Source organism: Panthera uncia (assembly GCF_023721935.1).
Source record: "Panthera uncia isolate 11264 chromosome C1 unlocalized genomic scaffold, Puncia_PCG_1.0 HiC_scaffold_3, whole genome shotgun sequence".
NCBI classification, from domain to species: Eukaryota; Metazoa; Chordata; class Mammalia; order Carnivora; family Felidae; genus Panthera; species Panthera uncia.
This window is the reverse complement of record NW_026057584.1, coordinates 13423296-13435064: the sequence shown is the minus strand read 5'-3', so window position 1 is coordinate 13435064 and position 11769 is coordinate 13423296.

The following is an 11769-nucleotide window of genomic DNA, read 5'->3' as shown; positions in this document are numbered from 1 at the left end:
AAATAAAACTTCATCCCCATTCTCATTTCATAAATTTGTTGCATTCCAATAAACAACTGCTTTAGAAGACAGAAATTTTGCATTTTGAATCAAAAGTCTTATCTTTAATGGCTTTCTAAAACTTTAATACTAACATCTAGTTGTTGTTTTTCTGTAGGAACATGGTACTATTTTTAATTCTTACCCATAATTGCCAGAATACATTAAGGTAACATTTATATTCTTGGCAAAACATCATTCTATTATATGATTAATGTTACAGGTGTTTTTGCTACTGTCTTCACTGCTTATTTTAGTCTAACTACCACTTTCTAATTTACTTAATGACACATCACATAATCATGGTTTGTTCTTAAATTAAGCTTTCGTCTTACATGTGAACATAAATTATTGACACATCTGTGAAGACGAAGGACAAAAACCAAGGAGAAAAGAGACAGAAAGTCGTACAATGACCTGTTAATGATTGTTAACGCTCCTTTTGCGCTGAGGTCTCAGAAATGGTATTAGCATCACAGGTCTCTGAAAACTCCTGTCCTTCTTAGTCTGTCCTTTTCTTCCTATTTTCCTTGAGTAGGTAGTGTGATTCTCAAATCTTTGTTAAACTGCACCTCCATTTTCTTCTCAAAACATAGGATCAGCCTCATATCTTAGCATAGTGGTTTAGTACAGGGTCATTGGTAACTGGCCCACTAACTCTATGCATAAAGGTCTTCCCTCCTTCTCTCCCTTCCTCCTTTCCTACCTTCTTTCCTTTCTCCATTCTTTCCTGTCCTCTTTCCTCTCTTGCCCTTCTTTCCTTTTTCCTTCCCTCCCTTCCTTCCATTTACTACTTAAATGTATACTTGTTGGTGAACCCCTGTTGCTCAATGTGCTCATCTTTCTTTAACCACAGGAAAGGTCCTTAGCCTCTCTCTGTGAGAAGCAAGTTTCTCCAATTCTGTTATAGAGAAGTATTCCTTTATCTAGACTCCCATGCTTCCTCTTCTGGCGTAATCCCACTATCCCCATAGTTGTTTTGAAATTACGGTGAATTTAAGTTCACTTATCCATTTTATTGTTTCTGGTTCACTTCCTTGACTTTTCTCCATGAGAATATCCCACGCTTTCATCCCTCTCTTCACATGTCCAGGCTCTGGCCTGCCTCGTCTCTCATCCGAACTTGCTGAGACTCAGCTGGGGGCATTGCCTCTCACTCCACAGAGAGAGTAGACCCTCCCAGACATGTGTTTCCTTGAGTATCAGCCTCTCCTTCCACAAGCTGGCTCCTATCGCATCATTGCTCCTTTCTTATTTCAGATAAACAGCAACAAAAACAACAAAAACCCACATCACCAACTCCATCTCTTACATTCATCTGAGGAGGACTTCTATCATTTATTTTTGTAACCTGGGGACTATCACTGTCCTCAGAACGTGGTAGGTGGTCTGTCATTTCAGGGAATAAAGAAGCGTTTTTGTATTGTTTCGTTTTATTTAAATGTTTATTTTATTTTTGAGAGAAAGAGAGAGAGCGAAAGCAAGAGTGCAAGGAGGGTGGGGACGGGCAGAGAGAGAGGGAGAGAGAGAATCCCAAGCAGGCTCCACGTTGACAGCAGCAAGCCCGACGTGGGGCTCGAACTCATAAACCTTGAACTCGAGAACTCTGACATCATGATCTGGACCGAAAGTCACTTGGCTCAACCGACTGAGCCACCCAGGTGCCCCCGGAATGAAGTAAATAATACTAGACAGTGTTAGAAAGCAGTAGACATGAAAAATCGATAGTAAAATTGCAGATAGAAATCATTCTTGACCTCTAAACAGGTAAATTAAAGCAGCAGCTCTCGGAAAGGGTGCTGCAAGCCCTTAAATCAAGCAAAAAGATTAGGGGAATAAAAGGCACAGCATAAGGAAGGAGTCAATGACATTGTATGGTGACAGATGGTAGTGACACTTGCGGTGAGCACAGCATGATGTAGAAACTTGTCTAATCGTTTTGTTGTAACACCTGAAACTAATGAAACATTATATGTCAACTACACTCAAAAAAAAAATTTAAAGATTATACTTGACATTGAGGTCATCATTCCACAAACAGCTGTCTGTTCACACGTATCTTGACCTCAAGCGAATATCTGATTTCTATGCTTTCGAACCAGTTACAGTGAGATTGAAGGCATAGTTTTTAGTTTTTATAGGACTAAGATGAATCTCTACTTCGATTTCGGGAAATGTGGGCCAGAGAGACTTTCAAATGTGATTGATGACTTCTATTTACGTTGATGTTACTGTTAAATCACGCAGAATAAAAATTGGTCACATTAAATTACTTAACAATTGTGCATGCATAATAAGTTTTTAAAACTTGTAACATCTTTTCTGTGTTGAAAAGGAGGAGAAGTTAGTGAAAATAATTAGCTCTTAAAATACCTCTGAAATTTATTTAAATGTTGTTAGTGAACTAGAAAATTTTTTGCATTCCATCCACTTATTTCAAGATAAAAATATTTGCTAAATTACTATTATAAAATAATGTGTTCATAATAAAAATAATATGCATTCACAAACAAATCAGGTAATTCAGAAAAGTATGAAAAGGGAAATGAAAATGATCTGTAATATGATGACCCAGAGATGTCCAGTATAACTACATTCATATATGGTCTTTCTGCCGTGTTTTACACACATCATTGGAAATATTTCATAAAAGTGGACTCATACTAGGTACTGTATTCTGTAAATTTCCCTTTTTTATTTTAATGATATGCTGTGAGCAGATTCTATGCTAATAAGTTAATTCTGCATCATCACTGTTAATGATTTCAAAGTATTTCATTAAAGAAGCACAACAAATTTATTCAATTTGTTTCTTATGGTTGGACCACTGAATTTAAAGAAATTTACGTTAATATAAAAATTCTGTGTAAAATATCAAAATGCATTCATCTTTTTAAGCATTTGATAATTGCATTAGGAAAAATATCTGGAAGTAAAATTGTAAATTTGAAGGGAATATACATATTGAAAGATATCCATATCTGGGTGTGTGTGTATGTGTGTGTGTGTGTGGAGCCTAGGCATGGTGATTCCATCCATTTAATTGGTCGAAGAATGGCATGTTATTCATTTTGGATCAATGAACATAATAGAAGTCTTAAAATTGTTTCTTAGCTATTAAAACTGTTCATGAAGTAAAACTTTTCTTCTGTCTCTGGTCTTTATTGTTGATGTCTGGAACCATGCTGGCTTTAGGACCACGAGGAAGCCAGCCAAAGGGGAGAGGCACACCCTCAGTGGTAAAAATGGAAAGAATCTGAGTTCTTGGTTATGTCAAGGAGCCAACAAATTAATTCAACCTGCACTCACCCTGCTTCCATCATTTTGTTATTTATTTCATAAATATCATTTAGCCTAAAGCAGTGATTCTCAAAGTATAAGAACTTGAGCGGTTCCTGAGACACTTTCAGAGAGTTTATGAATCAAAATTGTTTTTGGTTTGTCTGCCAAGCCATTATTTTATTTTATGTATGTATTTTTAAATGTTTATTCATTCATTCATTCATTCATTCATTCATTTTTTAAGTTTATTTATTTTTGAGAGAGAGAAAGTGTGAGTGGGATAGGGGCACAGAGAGAGGGAAACAGGGAGAATCCCAAGCTCAGTTAACCTGAGCTTAACCGACTGAGCCACCCAGGCATCCTTACTTATTTCTTTTTGAGGGGGGCAGAGGGAGAGAGAGAATCCCAAGCAGACTCCACACTGTCAGCACAGAACCTGACATGGGGCTCGAACTCATGAGCCATGAGATCATGACTTGAGCTGAAATCAAGGGACGCTTAACCAACTGAGCCACCCAGGTGCCCCAAGCAATTATTTTAAAGTTGTGTAAACTGATTCCTGTGTTGAGGTAAAAAAAAAAATCAAACAACTCCCTGGAGGAAATATTAGTACTTTGTTGCCTATATGCTTTGTGAGTGGAGCACAGCTTAGTTTTCCTTGGAAATTCACACATGCAAGAAGCCGCCTTTCACCTTGATATGACCTCTGTGGTATCATGCTATGAAGACCTTCTTGCTTTATTGGAGAATGTTTACCTTTGAATGATGTCATCTGCTTTCTTAAATTGTATAAAGTCACAACAGTAATGTCTTAGGCTAGTAGGTAGGAAAGTGGTTAATTTTGCCCCTAACAAAATTAGCACTGTAGAATGGTAGCATGTTTTTTTTTTGTCCTGCTTCAGTTTCCTTACCCCATTAGGTGTATTTATGGATTCACATGTGTAGTTTTCAAAGCTTCACATGATTCTACCTGACTGGTGATTTTCAAGTGATTTTACTCCAACAAAATCTGTCATTTTGAACTTACTTTTTAAAAACAAGCAGTCATACTTAGAAACAATCACAAGTCTCCCTTTCCTCTTTTTTTTTTTTTTAGTCCAAATAATAACTTGACTGCAACATGAAACATTAAATTCATTTACTGAATACCATTGTTCTTTTCTTTAAAAAAAGAAAAAAAAACATCCGATTATGCTAACGTAGAGTAAAAACATCAGTTGACAGTGAAAGCCTTGGTGTGGTTTGAAAAAGTGAATTTACGACAGCAGAAACTTTATATAGTTCATTCTGCTCTCATTTTAATCCCTCACATATGGTAGGGAGTGCAGTTACTTAAGAATGCCAATGAAAATAAAACTTTACACAAGATGATTATAATTAGTTTTTAATAATAAAAAGGGTGAGTCTTGCACATGTCTCCTTGGGCACAGGAAGTCGGGAGTTAGCCCTTTATTGATGAGGGCAGTCATTAAAGTTAAGGGGAAGCTAGGTTCACATTAACAAATGGACCTCAAATCCAGAGTAAGTATGTTTTTCTCATCTAAGAGTCTTGAGGTGAACGGTCTGCATTCAGAAGGTGGTTCTGCCCTAAGACCGAGACCAACGTCTGCCATTTTGTTGGTTAGTTATCCCCTAAGGCATTCTCTTCATCTGCATAGGTGAGGCTGGGTCAAAATTGTGTCATATTTCACTGAACAAAGGAGAAAGAGAAGAACTCTAAGGAAAGTGGCTTGTGCTTTTTAAAAAATATATTTTAAGTTTATTTATTTCGAGAGAGAGAGAAAGAGTGAGGGAGCAGGGGAGGGGCAGAGGGAGAAGGGGTAGGAGAATCCCTAGCAGGCTCCACACTGTCAGTACAGAGCCCAATGCGGGGCTCGAACTCACAAACCATGAGATCAAGACCCAAGAACTCAACCAACTGAGCCCCCCAGGTGACCTAAGTGGCTTGTGTTTTAAATTGAAGAACACCCAGACATTGCAAACATTACTTATAATGAGTCCCACTGGCTTTAACACAATCATGTAACCACATCTATCTTGGAGGAAGGTTGAGAAATGTTATCTCTAAACTGGCAGCCTGAAACTTGATTACTCTGGATGAAGGAGAGAATGAATTTAAGAGGACAATTAGCAGTCTTTAACATGTTGACATTACAGGGTACTTGGTCTACTTTCCCGCCCCCACCCCCCCGCATCTTGATTTCTCTCCAAAGAGTCACCAAATATCTTCACTAAATTGAGGTAGATCTTTCATTTTTCCACTTTCTGAATATTTCAGCTACCCTGTGGATTGGATAGTAATTGCTAAGAACTTCAGGAGATGCAAAGAAATAAAACATAAGCATTAGTAAATTTGGAAGGTTAGTTAGTGATCACGATATCTAAGAGTTATCATACCACTGAAAGTTTTATAGTAGCGTGTGCAGAAACTCTGCCATCAGGATAGGCTTGAACTCTCTGACAAGCCAGTAATGGAAAGAGACTCCATGATTCACATATCCCAGATGAAGCCTTCTGGGACACAAGTGTTAAAATACGTAGCAAAGGCTCAGCCCCGACTATTATACACCACGGGGAGATTTTAATCAAACCTTGTATCAAAGTGTCACCCCAGTTAGAAATAAATATGTGACTCCATGAAATTTTCTCTTTTTTCAAGCCAATAATACCATTTAGGACCTTGGGTTGATAATAGAGTCTGGATTCATAAAATGACACCTCTTGGGGACAGAAACAGCTTATTTGTTTTCATAAGCAAGACCTAAGATGTGAAGGACCATATTAAGGTATGTAGGAAAACCATGACCCCATCAACAATTTCATTGAGAAGTCTTTCTAAAAGGAGGTTGCTGGAACTTTCTTGGAAACAAACTTACTCTCAAAAGAAGACAACTCTGAAAACATAGCCTACTATTTGGATTTTTGCGGGACACAGCCTGACTTTGTGCCTGGCACCCAGTGAAGTTTTTTTTAATGTTTATTTATTTTTGAGAGAGACAGCGCCAGTGGGGGAGGGGCAGAGAGAGAGGGAGACAGAGGATCTGAAGTGGGTTCCACGCCGACAGCAAAGAGCCCGCAAACTGTGAGATCGTGACCTGGGCGGAAGTCGGAAGCTCAACGGACTGAGCCACCCAGGTGCCAGCCCCCCAGTAAAGTTTTGTGTGGGAGGAATTTTAGCATGTTGCATGGTCTTTGGAAAATTACCCCCTTTAAGTCTCAATATCCCTGAATGTAAAATGTGGGGAATAGTAATACTGACCTTGCGGATTTTGTGAGCATTAAGTGATGTAATCTACGTAAAGCACTTAGTACGGTGTCTGGCGTTTAGTAAGTATTCAATAAATATTCTCATTATTATATGATTCAGATATTGGTAAATGTTTTCTAACGCATTTGGTAGTGATGAAGCGCTGTGTCCAAGCTGGAAAACTTATTACATTTCATATAGCAGTGATATTAAGTAGCTCCTAGAGAATTAAAGCTGCATAAATGAAGTCAGACGCACATTCTTCTCTGGGAGCAATTATAATAGATTAAAAGTATTTGTGTGTGCTTGCAATGACGAGGCAGCAGCCTTGCTTTGCGGGTGTGGGAGGTTGCTAGTCTGCTGGAGAGATCTGGAACAAGCAGGGGCAGTGTGAGTCAAGGGACCCAGGTCTTCATCCCTGCACTGCCACCACTGAATGAATCATTGGGGCAAGTTACCCAGCCACTCACTGCATCAGTTGTCTCATTTCTGAACAATATTCTGCTTGTAGAAATGATTCAAGAACGAAGTGAGATAGCTAAGGTGCCTGGCACAGAGCGGGGGCTCTATCTCATTTGGTTTCCTTCTTCTTTCCTCCCTCGGTGTAGCTGCCTTATAGGTGGATCATTAACGCTTGAAAAATAATACTTGAATACCACCAAACGAGGCCTATTAAATCAATTTAATTGTAGAATTTTAAAAGTTTCTTACTTCAGAACTAACTCAAGCTCTTTGTATAAGTTTCATCTTACTAATGCTTTAGATTACTGAAATGGCCTCGACTTCTGAAGCTGGGGGTTTTATTTTTATTTATCTTATTTATGCATTTAATTGAAGTAGGCTTCACGCCCAGCATGGAGTCCAGCGCAGGGCTTGAACTCACGACCCTGAGATCAAAACCTGAGCTGAGATCAAGAGTCGGATGCTTAACCAACTGAGCCACCCCGGGTGCCCAGGCTTTACTTTTAATGTACAAAATGGTGAGTCTCACCCTGATATAAATGTAAACAATTCACTCTTTTAAGAGCAATTTTCTATCGCTAGAAAATTTCCGAGGTTGCTTTCACATCACGTTTGTGGTCTGTGACACTGAACTTTTGATTCCAGGTGTCCCTGGTCTCCTTGGCAGGACCTGGCCATCTCATCACTGTATCTTGCTGGTGATTCAGTTTCCTCTGGACCCCTCTCCCTGGCCCCACGGGTCATAACCCCCTTTCTTTAATCCTTAAGGATTATGTTAATGTAGGATCAGCATGAAGTTAGCTGTTGATAAGCCTTTACTGAATACCAGAGGGTGGAAATTGGCAAGGCATTACATTATACAACAGAAAAATCATTAGCTGTAACACATTGTTTCTAAAGTGCGGAAATTGAACTGCAATAGAGAGAGATCATAAATTTCAGCTGCCTCCATCCCCGTAGGCCTCCTCTACTGCCAGTTACTAAGGGGTTCATGCAGAGCCCCCTTCCTTTTTTGTCTCATCAGTTCCCCAAGGGCAACTCCTGTCTCTCCAGCCCCGCCCCCCTTCCCCAAATCTTTTTTTCTACATGAAATTAACATCTTGCGTTCAAAAAGACACTCTTTCCCCTTTGCTTAAACTTAATTGTGTGGTACAGTTTAGACCACTCTGTTCTCACTTCTGCATTCTAGATTAAACAGCAGGGCCCAACTTCCCTACCTACGACACCTGTTCCTGTGGTCATCCCCAGACACAGAATCGCTAGCTGTCAGGACCCGCACACTCTCGCACAGGCACACTGCATTTAGACTGTGTCACTCTTCGCGTTGGACAACGTGCCTTCAGTACACTAGGTACATTCACGTATTGTTACTTAACCAACTTTTTAAATCTGTTATGTATTAAAAAACAGATTAAAAAACTGAAAGGTTTTTTTTAACATTTTGAAAGTTTAAGGATCTTGCTCAGGGATAAACACTCCTAAATAGGAGACCCTAGAATTAAACTTTGCTCTGTCTGATGCCAAGCCCCTTCCCCTGCTGTGTCTCATGGATTTGTTTCGTCACAATGGCCTAAAGACAGAGCAGTTCCCCATAAAGCAGGTTGTCATAGGTAGCAAATATCCTTAACAAAATCAAATAACTGCCTTCAAATTGCTGCTCCTCTCTTAAAATGTTCGGAAGGAATCGTGGAAATACAAGGTTGGGATTTCGTATCCATGCAAAGGAACGTTTCAGTTTCAAAAGCTGTTTAAATCTGATTTCTGTCACATCTGCAATCCAGAAATCCCCAAGGCCGAAGATTATCTAACAGTGGTGCAAATGAAATAGATGTTTCATTGTTTATGAAATTGCTCAGTGTAAATGTTGGCAGTCAATGCCAGATGATGGGAGAATGTATTTCCTCTTGCCTCTCCCAAACCGCCAAAAATATGACAGCGGTTAATTCTCAGCGCCCCTGAGAGGCAAGCAATTTATGGCACAGAAATCAAACCCATGAAGGAAATGTGCAGAATCTGGGTGTGGTTAAGACTGTATCTCAAGTCTGGTAGGTGAGCCAAATTTAATTTTTGACTGCGGGTGATGTCAGGAGGATTCTGGTTGTGTGTTTCCCCTGGAACCCTACTCTCCACCCTGTCACCATCATGATGGTGTCATGGAACACCACGCCATCATCCACAGAACTAGAGTAATTCTGGATTGTTATTTACCACTAATGTCTTTAGCATATTAACCATAATTGGTTCATGTCCAGTGAGTCTCAATAGAAATTGCATTATTTTGGGTAATAAATTTTGTACTCACATATTTCAGTGCACTGCCTAAAATATATAATGCGTCATTAGAAGAATAGACTAACAACTTTTTCAATCTAATTATTTAATAGTTGTTTTCCAGATAATTCTGTTACCGCTGAAACATTTTTCTATTTGGTCAACCACAAAGACAGGATACTGGGGAAAAATTGTTTTGTAGAATGGTGGAGAATTCATTAACGTTGTCTGAATAATTTTCTCATAGAAGCAATTTTTCATAGTGCCATGGTGAAACCAGCACTTACTGATGGGATCTCACAGAATCTCGATTAACGTTTCAGTCCAGAATCTTCCTAATCAACAGCTGCTAGAAAATGTAAAGCAGACAACAAAATTAATAACTGCCTAGATTTCTGAAGTATGCACTCAGTTGCACACACATTTCTCCCCCCATTTTGTGGAAATAAAAATAGGTTGGTGTATTGAATCACAAAGCAATAACAAGAATTGCTTTCTCATCTGGTCTGGCATATGAGAAACCCACAAAACAATGCATGCACTGACCCCACAGGTGCGCAGCCTACACCGTAACAAAGAAACATTATTCCCCAGACTCTTTCTAGTGGTATCATCATTTGTGCTGAGACACAAAGAAGTAAACAAATGCCCAGTGCTGGCTTAGCTTTTGTGTTTCCCCCACTTGGAAGCCTGAATTGGGTCAGAGAGGAGTCAAGTGAGAGGGGGTTGTAGGGCAATTTTAGCTGTCAGCTGATACATTGAAAAGGGGGAAAGGAGAAAATAACTGGAGACGGGGTTTCAAGGTTATGATGGAGATATTGCCAGAAGATTCTATCATATTTCCTTTTAAGTTTATTTTCCATGTAAATTGGATTGTTTTATGACCGGGGAGCCAGGGAAAAGATTTTTCTTTTTATAAGATGGAAGAACCTTTGTTTTCATTTCTCCCGCCTCTGTATGGTTTATGTTTTAGATGTGGTTGACAACCCAATGGGCTTTATTGCCTCATTTGAAAAGTTCTAAAACAGCCGTCTCACAACCCTTAAGATTACCTTCTTTTACAATGGTGAACCCGGCAAAATGTCAACTGGAATTGTTAAATTTAATGATTTAATCTAATTTTATACCATGACCCTTACGTAAGCCAAGTCTAGTATTTGATCGCTGAGAATCGAAGAGGATCTGAGGGTCATTGTCATGCAGTTTGACAACAGTTCAGCAAGATGATTGAATATTGCCGTTGATTTTATAGATGCTCGTATTTAATTTCCGTGTTCCTTTCTCTCCACAGGTTTTGAATTCTGCAGAGTATAAACGGCGGCAATCTTTTCATTACGTAAATCGTAGTCTAGGTATCGTGCCCCAGTGGGTACAAACAAGGTCATATTTCCAATAATTTTCCGATCACGAGAATGGAGGCCGCACAGGACCTCAATAAGCCGTAGGCCTTCTCCGGTGTGAACGAGGATTCCTGCGAGTTTCCTGGGGTCTGCCTCATGTGTATGCAGCCCCACATGACTGTCTCTTTGTCACATTTCCTTGATCCATGTTGATCATCTACCAGTTCTTTCCCATCTCAGCATCACCCACCCAGTGGTCACACAGCAACCAACGAGTAACCCTTGACTTGTCTTGGTCCCTCACTTTCCAGTCCAATCTATCACGGATCCCTATTTCCTCTTGCACACCCCTACCGGAACTGGGACATCTCAGCCATTTCTGTATGCTTCAGCTAAATCCCAGCAGCCAGAGTGCCTGCCTCTGTAGATCTGGGGGCTCTCCCTGAACCCAGAAAGCCACTCTGGCCACACGTGAAGTAGTTGGAGGTCCTGGGGGATTGTCACTGCCCTCTGTCCCTCTTCTCTACCACCCACTCAGCAGTCCTCACTCAATGACTGTCGGGGATTGGTGTGTAAATACTCCAGAACCTGATGCCTCACGTGGAATGACTCTTGAACTGCTTTCCAAAATTTCCTTGTGAGGGTAAGCTCTGGTTTGACTTAATAACATCCCACTACCCATGGCCTTCCTTTCCTGTTTTACTTACCCACACTGACTTGTGTGCCCTGAACCTCCTAAGTAAGCTACTTCTAGTTGAATCTTTGTCTTAGACTGTAGTTTGGGGGACAAACTATGAACACCACATTCAAAATAGATCCCAAATTCATGTTGCCCGTTCACCTCTTTTGCTGTCACCCTAGCACTGCCCTGATGGTAGCGGGAACCTCCAAAATAATATCAGCTCAAATGCCATTGCTTATCTGAAAGTCGTCCTAGTAACAGCTGGTTGAGTAGGTCTTGCGATAAAGGTATCCACTCATTCAATTAATTCATAATTTGTAAAAAAAAAAAAAAGAAGTGCCTACCTATGAGTGCCTCACAAAATGATGAAAACAGAGAGCTTGAGGAGTAAGGAAGGGGATTCTTCCATGTGGGTCATGGATGGCTTGGGTCAAATTTATTCTTAG